At 43.7% G+C, this 8,662-nt stretch overlaps 1 non-coding gene and 1 pseudogene across 1 annotated transcript; both read right to left on the reverse strand.

Annotated features, from left to right (window-relative positions):
* Positions 1-516: 516 nt before the first annotated feature.
* On the reverse strand, positions 517-1,314 carry LOC149128092 (large ribosomal subunit protein uL16-like; annotated as a pseudogene).
* Positions 1,315-1,388: 74 nt separating this feature from the next.
* LOC127490443 (small nucleolar RNA SNORA70) lies at positions 1,389-1,523 on the reverse strand. The gene has a single exon (XR_007918393.2). It is a non-coding gene; the product is annotated as a small nucleolar RNA SNORA70 (small nucleolar RNA).
* Positions 1,524-8,662: the final 7,139 nt, after the last annotated feature.

Here is an 8,662-nt window from a genome sequence, read left to right on the forward strand (position 1 = left end):
CCATATCTCTACCTTTCAAATAAAATGAAAATAAATAAATAAATAAAAATTTTAAGAAATAAATTTTTAAAGGTTTATTTATTTACCTGAAAAGCAGAGTTACAAAGAGGGAGAGAGAAAGAGGTCTTACATCTGCTGGTTTACTCCCCAGATGGCCACAAAGGCCGAAGCTGTGCCAGTCCAAAGGCAGGAGCCAGGAACTTCTTCCAGGTCTTCCATGCAGGTGCTGGGGCTTGGGCCATCTTCCACTACTTTCCCAGGCCATAGCAGAGAGTTGGACTGGAAATGGAGCAGCCGGGATTGGAACTGGTGCCCATATGGGATGCCAGCACTGCAGGTGGCAACTTTACCCACTATGCCACAGCATCGGGCCCCAACAAAGAAAATTTTAAAAGCTGAACTTCCTGTTTTAGCCTTAAGAAAACAATAAAGTATTAGCCATTTCGTTTTGGAAACAACATAGACATAATGTCATTCTATGTTAATTTCACCAAATCACTCAAAATAAAAAGGACTTCAACCTGTGAAATGGAGCAGTAGAAAGAAACTCACGTGATAATTGACCACTGTTTCAGTCTGCCTCTGCAGCTTTCTTCCATTTGTTATTAAACAGATATTTGTATTAGGGGCCTACTATTGGGAGAGAGATCATGGCACAGCAGGTAAAGCCACCACTTAGGATGCCCACAGCCCATACTGAAGTGCCAGTTTGAGTCCCTGTTAACTCCACTTCTGATCAGCTTCCTGCTAAAGCACCTGAAAAGGAAGCAATTGTGGCCCAAGTAAGTTAGTCCCTGCCACCCATGTGGAAGACCTTGATGAAGGTCCTGGCTCCGGGCTTTGGTCTGGCCCAGCCCTGGCTGTTTCAGCCATTTGGGGAGTGAACCAGTGGATGGAAGAGCGCGCTCTCTCGCTCTGTGTGTCTCTCTGCCTTTCTGTAACGCTGCCTTTCAAGTAAATAAATAAATCTTTTAAAATAATAAAGGTGAGGGCAGAATAGTGGGAGCTCTCAGGAGCGAAGGGCTTGCCACTGTCCAGGGGACCACAGTTGGGTGTGTATTTGATCTCTTAGCCCTCTGGGTTGAGCTTCTTCTCAGCTACCATATCCTCAAGTTCATTCACATCAAACTTGGTAAAGCCCCACTTCTGTGAGATGTGGATCTCCTGGTGGCCAGGGAACTTAAACTTGGCCTCAAGTAGTACAATCTCAACTCTGAGTTTCTTGTTCTGCAGGTTGGTGCCGATGGACATGAGGACTTGGCCAACGTGAACCCTGGTCGCCACGCCCTGGAGCTCTCCAAAAGCTCCCAGCATACCTGTCTGGAGCCTAGATTAGGAAGCACGTGGGGTAGGAGGCATGAATGGAGGCATGAATGTCCGCTGCAAAGGGCTGCCTCCAAGGTCCCATCGGGCAGCCCATACAAGCAGTAGGTTGTGTACACTCCCTAGGTGGCTGCTGTTTGTGGCCACAGCACATCAGGCCCCTGTAAAGAAAGGGGAGTCATTAGCTCAGTTGGATGTGAGGCTTTCAAAAATTTTTATACCAAAATAAAATATCTTTTTTTTTTAAGTTTATTTGACAGGTAGAGTTAGACAGTGAGAGAGAGAGACAGAGAGAAAGGTCTTCCTTCCGTTGGTTGGCCCCCTCAAATGGCTGCTATCCAAAGTCAGGAGCCAGGTGCTTCCCCCTGGTCTCCCATGCAGGTGCAGGGCCCAAGCACTTGGGCCATCCTCCACTGCCTTCCCAGGCCACAGCAGAGAGCTGGACTGGAAGAGGAGCAGCCGGGACTAGAACCTGGATGCCAGCGCCGCAGGCAGAGGATTAACCAAGTGAGCCACGCTAAAATATCTTTTAAAAAATATATTTGGGCAACAGAGTGACAAAGAGAGACAGAGACAGAAATCTTCTATCTGTTGGTTTACTCTGCAAATGCCCACAATAGCCAAGGATGGATTAGCTTGAAATCAAGAGCAGGAACTTTATCCAGGTCTCTCACATATGTGGCAGGAACCCAAACACTTGGCCCATCATCTGCAGCCTCCCAGGCACATTAGTAGGAAGCTGGATCTGAAACAGAGGATCCAAGACTCAAACCAGCATTCTGATGTGGGATGTGGTTGTCCCAAGTTGTGGCTTAACCCAATGTGCCACATGTCTGCCCCTCAAATTATCTTAATTTCTCTGTGTGGGAGCAAACTGTTGAAATCCATACTTAATGTATACTAAGCTGATCTTCTGTATATTAAGATAATCGAGGGTGAATCTTGATGTGAATGGAAGGGGAGAGGGAGTGGGAAAGGGGAGGGTTGTGGGTGGGAGGGACGGTATGGGGGGAAAGCCATTGTAATCCATAAGTCGTACTTTGGAAATTTATATGCATTAAATAAAAGTTTAAAAAAAAATTATCTTAATTTCAATTTTCCATGAACTTTTTGAAGTCCCCTCATACTAATGTATATTTCTTATTTATTTTAAAGATTTATTTTATTTATTTGAAAGGCAGAGCCACAGAGAGAGGTAGAGCCAGAGAGAGAGGTCTTCCATCTGTTAATTCACTCCCCAAATGACATCAACAGCCAGAGCTGTGCCAATCTGAAGCCAGGAGCCAGGAGCTTCTTCCAGGTCTCCCATGTGGGTGCAGGGGCCCAAAGACTTAGGCCATCTTCTACTGCTTTCCCAGGCCACAGCAGAGAGCCGGACCAGAAGTGGAGCAGCCGGAACACGAACCGGTGCCCATATGGGATGCCAGCACTGCAAGCTGGCATTTTAACCCGCTGCACCACAGCACCAGCTCTATCTTATTTATTTTTAAAAGAATTATTTATTTTTATTTGAAACGCAGAGCAACAGAAGGGAGAGAGAGAGAGAGAGAAAGAAAGAAAATCTTCCAGCTTTTGGTTCTTTCCACAAATGCCCAAAACAACCAATCCAGGAACTCCAGTCCGATCTCCCACGTGAGCCATCATCTGCTGCCTTCCCTAGCACATTAGCAGGAAGCTGCACCAGAGCAGAGCAGTGGGTTTCCAGCTAGGCACTCCAATACAGGATGTGGGCATCCCAAGCAGCAGCTGAACCCACTGGACCACAATGCCTAACCCACCTTCTTTATTTTTTTGATTTAATTTTCCAATAAGAAAATGCTACAAAATTTAAGTTTCTCTCACCCATGTCTCCAGCCACCAGTTACCAATCCACTCAGTTGCAGAACTAATCATTACTATTTATTCTTACATAACCTCAGAATTTCTTTAACAAAATATTTTTTAAAAAAAGATCTGTCTATTTGAAATGCATAGTGACAGAGAAAGAGGGAGAGACAGAGAAAGAAAGATCTTCCCCAAATAACTGTAACAATCGGGGCTAGGACAGGCTGAAGCCAGGAGCTCCACCCATATCTCCACATTGGTGGCAAGAAGCCACATACTTGGGCCATCATCTGCTGCCTCCCAGGCTCATTAGCAGGAAGCTGGATGGAAAACATGTAGCAGATGGGACTCAAATCAGGCACTTTGATATGGATTATGTGTTAACCCACTGCACCAGAATGCCTGCTCCTTCCACAGTTCCTTAATTTAAGCCTATGTTTATGAGAAAATGCATATTCTTTTATTTCCTGTTTTGACACAAGAGGGAGAAACCACACATATTCTGCATCTTCCTTTCTTCATTTGACAATATACCTTGCAGGAACTGCATTTCAGGTGCAGGCAGCTTTTTTCATTCTTTTGTAACTGTTCAATAGTATTCTGTTTTCACAGCACCATAATTTGCTCTTACAAGTAATGTTGTAGTAAACTTCCCTGTATTTTTTGAATTACCAACTTCTGCTAGTATATATAGATTAAATGCCCAAGGAGGGATTGATGGATCAATAGATATTTTTTCACATTATAGTGTGTATATTTGATTGATGCTCTCAAACTTTCCTCTAAATAAGCTGTACCAGCTTAAACTCCTATCAGCAATTTATGAGACTTTTCCCATCCTCTGATCAACACAAGTTTTTATCAAACTTTTTGATCCTTATCAATATTATAAATCAATATGGTGACTTATTTCAGTTTTAATTTTGATTTTTCATAAGAATGAGGTTGACATCTTTCCATTTGTGCAAACATGCTTTGTATTTCCTTTTCTTTGAGCTGTGCTGTTAATATTTTTCTTGAGAGAGATCTCCCATCTACTGGTTCACAACCCAAGTAGTCCTAACAGCCGGGGCTAGGCAAGGCTGAAGCCAGAATCTAAGAACTCCATCCAGGTCTCCCACATGGTGGCAGTAGCCCAAGTACTCCATCTATTCCCTTCCCAGGTGCGTTAGCAGGAAGCTGTATCAGAAATGGAGCAGGGGCCAGCTTTTCGGTATAGCGGGTGGGGCCGCCACCTGAAGTGCCGGTATCCCAAGTGGGTGGGGATTCGAGTCCTGGCTACTCCGCTTCCAATCCAGCTCTCTGCTGTGGCCTGGGAGAGCAGTAGAGGGTGGGGCCTAAGTCCTTGGGCCCCTGCACCCACATGGGAGACCTGGAAGAAGCTCCTGGCTCCTGGCTTTGGATCAGTACAGCTCTGGACGTTGCGGCCATCTCGGGAGTGAGCCAGCAGTTGGAGAACCTCTCCCCGGCCCCGCCTCTGCCTCTCTGTAACTCTTCCTTTCAAATAAATAAACAAATCTTACCAAAAAAAAAAAAAAAAAGTGGAACAGCTAGGTCTCAAATCAGCACTTCAACATGGAATGCTGTTGTTGCAGGCAACTGCTTAACCTGTTATGCCATAAGGCCAACCCCAAGTCAGGCTTTTGTATCCTTTGCTTATATTCATATTAGGACATTGGTCTTTTGATAATGGGTTTATGGGAGCTTTTACCTGTTAAATTGGCCTTCATGACATGCATTGAAACATTTTGTCCCAATGTTGTTGGCCAGTGGCTCTACTTATGATTTAGTTTTATGAGATGTGTTTTTATATCTACATTGGCAAATATATTAATCTTTGTAGAGATTCTGGATTTTATATCTTAATTTGAAAGATCTTCCTTCCAGGAGTTTGTATCAGGAGACTGTCTTACATATTTCCTTGGTACTTCCTTTGGTTTCATTTTTTATATTTAAATTTTGTTTCAGCTTCCTCTTTTTCTGATACTAAAAAGTTAAGCTGGGGCAGGCCTTGTGGCAGAGCAAGTTAAGCTGATGCTGTGGATGCCTGCAACCCATGTCAAACTGCCAGGAGTCCTGGCTACTCTGCTTCCAATCTAGCTTCCTGTGAATGCTTCCTGGGAGGCAGCAGATGATGGCCCAAGTATTTGCATCTCTGGGACATGGGTCACGTGGGAGACCCAGGTGGAGTTCTGAGCTCTTGGCTTCTCTTGGCTTCATCTTAGTCCAGTACTGGGTTTACTGGGTATTGTAGGCATCTGGGAAGTGAACCAGCAGAGGGAAGATATTCTCTCTCTCTCTCTCACTCCGCCTTTCAATAGATGAAAATAGCCATTTAAAAATTAAAAATATTAAAAATTAAGTTGGAATCAAACTTTTTCTTGATAGCTACCAGTAGTTCTAAAACTACTATTGGATAATATATATTTTCCTCAATTTAGAAGTGCTATTTTCATCATACACTAACTTACCATATATATTTGAGCCGATTGATCTATTTTCTGTCTTTATCCATTGATATGATGTCTGTACCACCATCCGTACCACAGTTTTTAAGTACTGAAGTCTTATAATATGCTATAAAATCTAGTAAGACCAGTCTCCCCTCAATATTCTTCCTGTTCAGCATTTTCCTGGCCATTCTTGCTTGTTTATTTTTCCACATGAACTTTAGAATCAGCTTGTCAGGTTCCCAGGATTCTAATTCTCAATAATTCTCTTGGTATTTTTATTGGGATTGTGTTAAATATTTTTAGATTAACAGTGAGAATTGATAGCTTTATGGTGCTGAGGGTTTTGTTTTGTTTTCCAAGACTGAGGCAAACCTAGTTGTTGTCTTTTGATTCATTCAGGAGTATTTTAAAGTTGGGTTGTTTTTAATTTTTCTGTTTTTTTGTTTTGTTTTGTTTTTTGTTTTTGTTATTTTTTTTTTGCTTCTTGCTTTGATAGAATGTTTTTTACAATTAGGTCTTACATGTTTCTTGTTCACTTTATTCCTAGGAATTCTACATTTCTTCTTTTTCTTAAACAACTATAAATGTGTCCTTTCTGTTAAATGTTGAATATTTAGTACATCTGCATATGTGGGTCAATATTGCTGATTTCACATATCCTAGTGTATCTCTGAAGCAGTGTAATATCAATGCCAAAACACTTCAGGATGTCTCAAGTAATTCTAACAAATATGAAATTTTCGGAGTAAGTAGGTTTTATTTTAATTTTAAAAAATCTCCACACAAGGATATTTTTAGGATCTACCTTTACAACTATTTAATTTTCAATTTATATATTTTATTTGGAAGACAGAAAAAAAAAGAGAGAGGCAGATGGAAAGAGATCTTCTATCTGCTGGTTCACTCCCTGGGCATGGCCCAGGCTAAAGCCTGGAGCCCCATCTCCTGTGTGGGCAGCAGGACCCAGGTACTTGAGCAACGTCAGCTGCCTCCCAGGATGTGCATTAGCAGAAGTTGGATCACGAGTGGGTTCAATGGGACTCAAAACAGGCACACCGATATGGGACATGAGTGTCCCAAGTGGTGACTTAAGCCAGTGCACCAAATGCCTGCCCTTCCTATTGTTCAAATCCTCATTTTACATGAGAAAATTAGCCTTCAGAAATGTAGCTCAACTTGTTTAACTTGTACTTATTATTGGTGTATTGATTGGTAAAGACTTGCCTGATATTAATAATAACAAATGGAGATCATTTGCTGAGTGCTTACTGCATGCCAGGTCTTTGTGCTAAGTCCTTTGAACTATGAGACTTCTCTGAGATTGGGTACTAGATGTGAGGAAACAGACCCAAAAGAATTAAGTCATGGCCAAGAGCACACAGCTGGAAATCAGCAGACGTAAGATTAGACTTCATGAACCTGGGCTGCTGCTTGTCTGCTTTCTACTTTCTAGTGAATAACAAGGTGAGATGGAGAGTGGAGCTCAGCCCCAGGGGGCTGTGAGAGGCTGGACGGTGACCTGGGACAGCAGCATTCATTTCTGACTGTTAGAACCACATCCTTTCCAGCCCTCTCCTCAAAACCCCCACCTCCCGCCCCCTCCCGTTGGCAGGAAGGTCAGTGCCTCCAGCCTCTGCCCTTCCCTAGGCTCTCTCCGGGGTGTGCTCCTGATCTGCACTGGTGCCCTGCGACTTCGCCCCTTTCTTGGTTGCGCTCACTGCCAAGTCCATGACCTGTCTTCATACTGACTCTTTCCCCTTAGCAGAGGAGTGAGGTTGCCAGATTTAGCTGTTTGACACTGATGGCATTATTTGAGACATATGTGTACTAAAATAAGCCATTCATCATTTCCCTTAAACCCAAATGTAACTGGGTATGCTGTGTTAGGCCACTGTGTGTTTGTAGATTCTAAGCCTTCATCCTCAGGAAACAGCAAAAACAACTTAGTTCCTCACCCCCTCCACTACCAGTCAGGTGCCCAGGGAGATGTCTCCCAGGCCTGCCACAGCCACACCTCCTCCCAAGGGAAACTGACAGTAACCGCTTCTCATGGGCCCCCTCTCTCGGCGGCCAGGCAGCAGCCAGCTGGAGGCTGGTCTGGGGAGCACAGCAAGCCCCAGCTCTGCACCCAGAGCCCATCCTCCGAGCTGACCGTCGCAGCCCCAAGAGAAGGGAGCGGGGTGGGGTGGGGGCTGTCATCGTCAGTAAGCTGTGTCACAATGTGTAGCCCAGGAGGGGCCTGCGGCAGAGCAGATAGTCCTGAAACAGGAGGGTCCATCCCGACTACATGTGTTATACTTGTTTTCCCTACCTGTCTCTTCTGGACTGGATATTCCTTAAGAGCAGGAACTATGAGAACTTACACACTAAGAATGAGCACGAGGCTTGGGTAGCTTTACTATGAATGAATGAGCCAATTAACAAATGGTCTCAATAAGGGATAGTTGAACAAACTGTGGCACTTCAGCTATGTGGAACACTACAAATCTATTTTTTAAGATGTATTTATTTATTTGAAAATAAGAGTTACAGAGAGGGAGAGAGAGAGAGAGAGAAAGAGAAAGGTCTTCCATCCACTGGTTCACTCCCTAGATCACTGCAACCGCCAGCACTGGGCCTGGCCAAAGCCAAGAGCCAGGAGTTTCATTCGGGCCTCCCATAGGAATGGCAGGGACTCAAACGCTTGGGCCATCTTTTGCTGCTTTTCCCAAGCCATTAGAGCAGGGAGCTGGATTGCAAGAGGAGCAGCTGGGACACAATCCTTCTCCGACATGGGATGCCGATGTCACCTGCGATGGATTTCCCCACTATGCTACTACACCAGCCCCTATGTCTATTGAAAAGAAAAAGGATGTATCCTGTCTCAATACATGGAAATGTGTCTACAAAGCCAATTAAATCCAGATGCTAGAACATCAAATCGGTTGTATTCTGATTATAGCTATGCTAATATCTATGTAGGAACCACAATCAAGACTGGTAGAAAATTTAGAGTCATGAATAATTAGAGACCAGTACTAAGTAGAAGATTTTCCTACAAAATTGCTCAATTTCAAAATCAA

This window comes from Oryctolagus cuniculus, chromosome 2, assembly GCF_051225735.1.
Source record: "Oryctolagus cuniculus isolate XC-2025 breed Fujian yellow rabbit chromosome 2, ASM5122573v1, whole genome shotgun sequence".
NCBI classification, from domain to species: Eukaryota; Metazoa; Chordata; class Mammalia; order Lagomorpha; family Leporidae; genus Oryctolagus; species Oryctolagus cuniculus.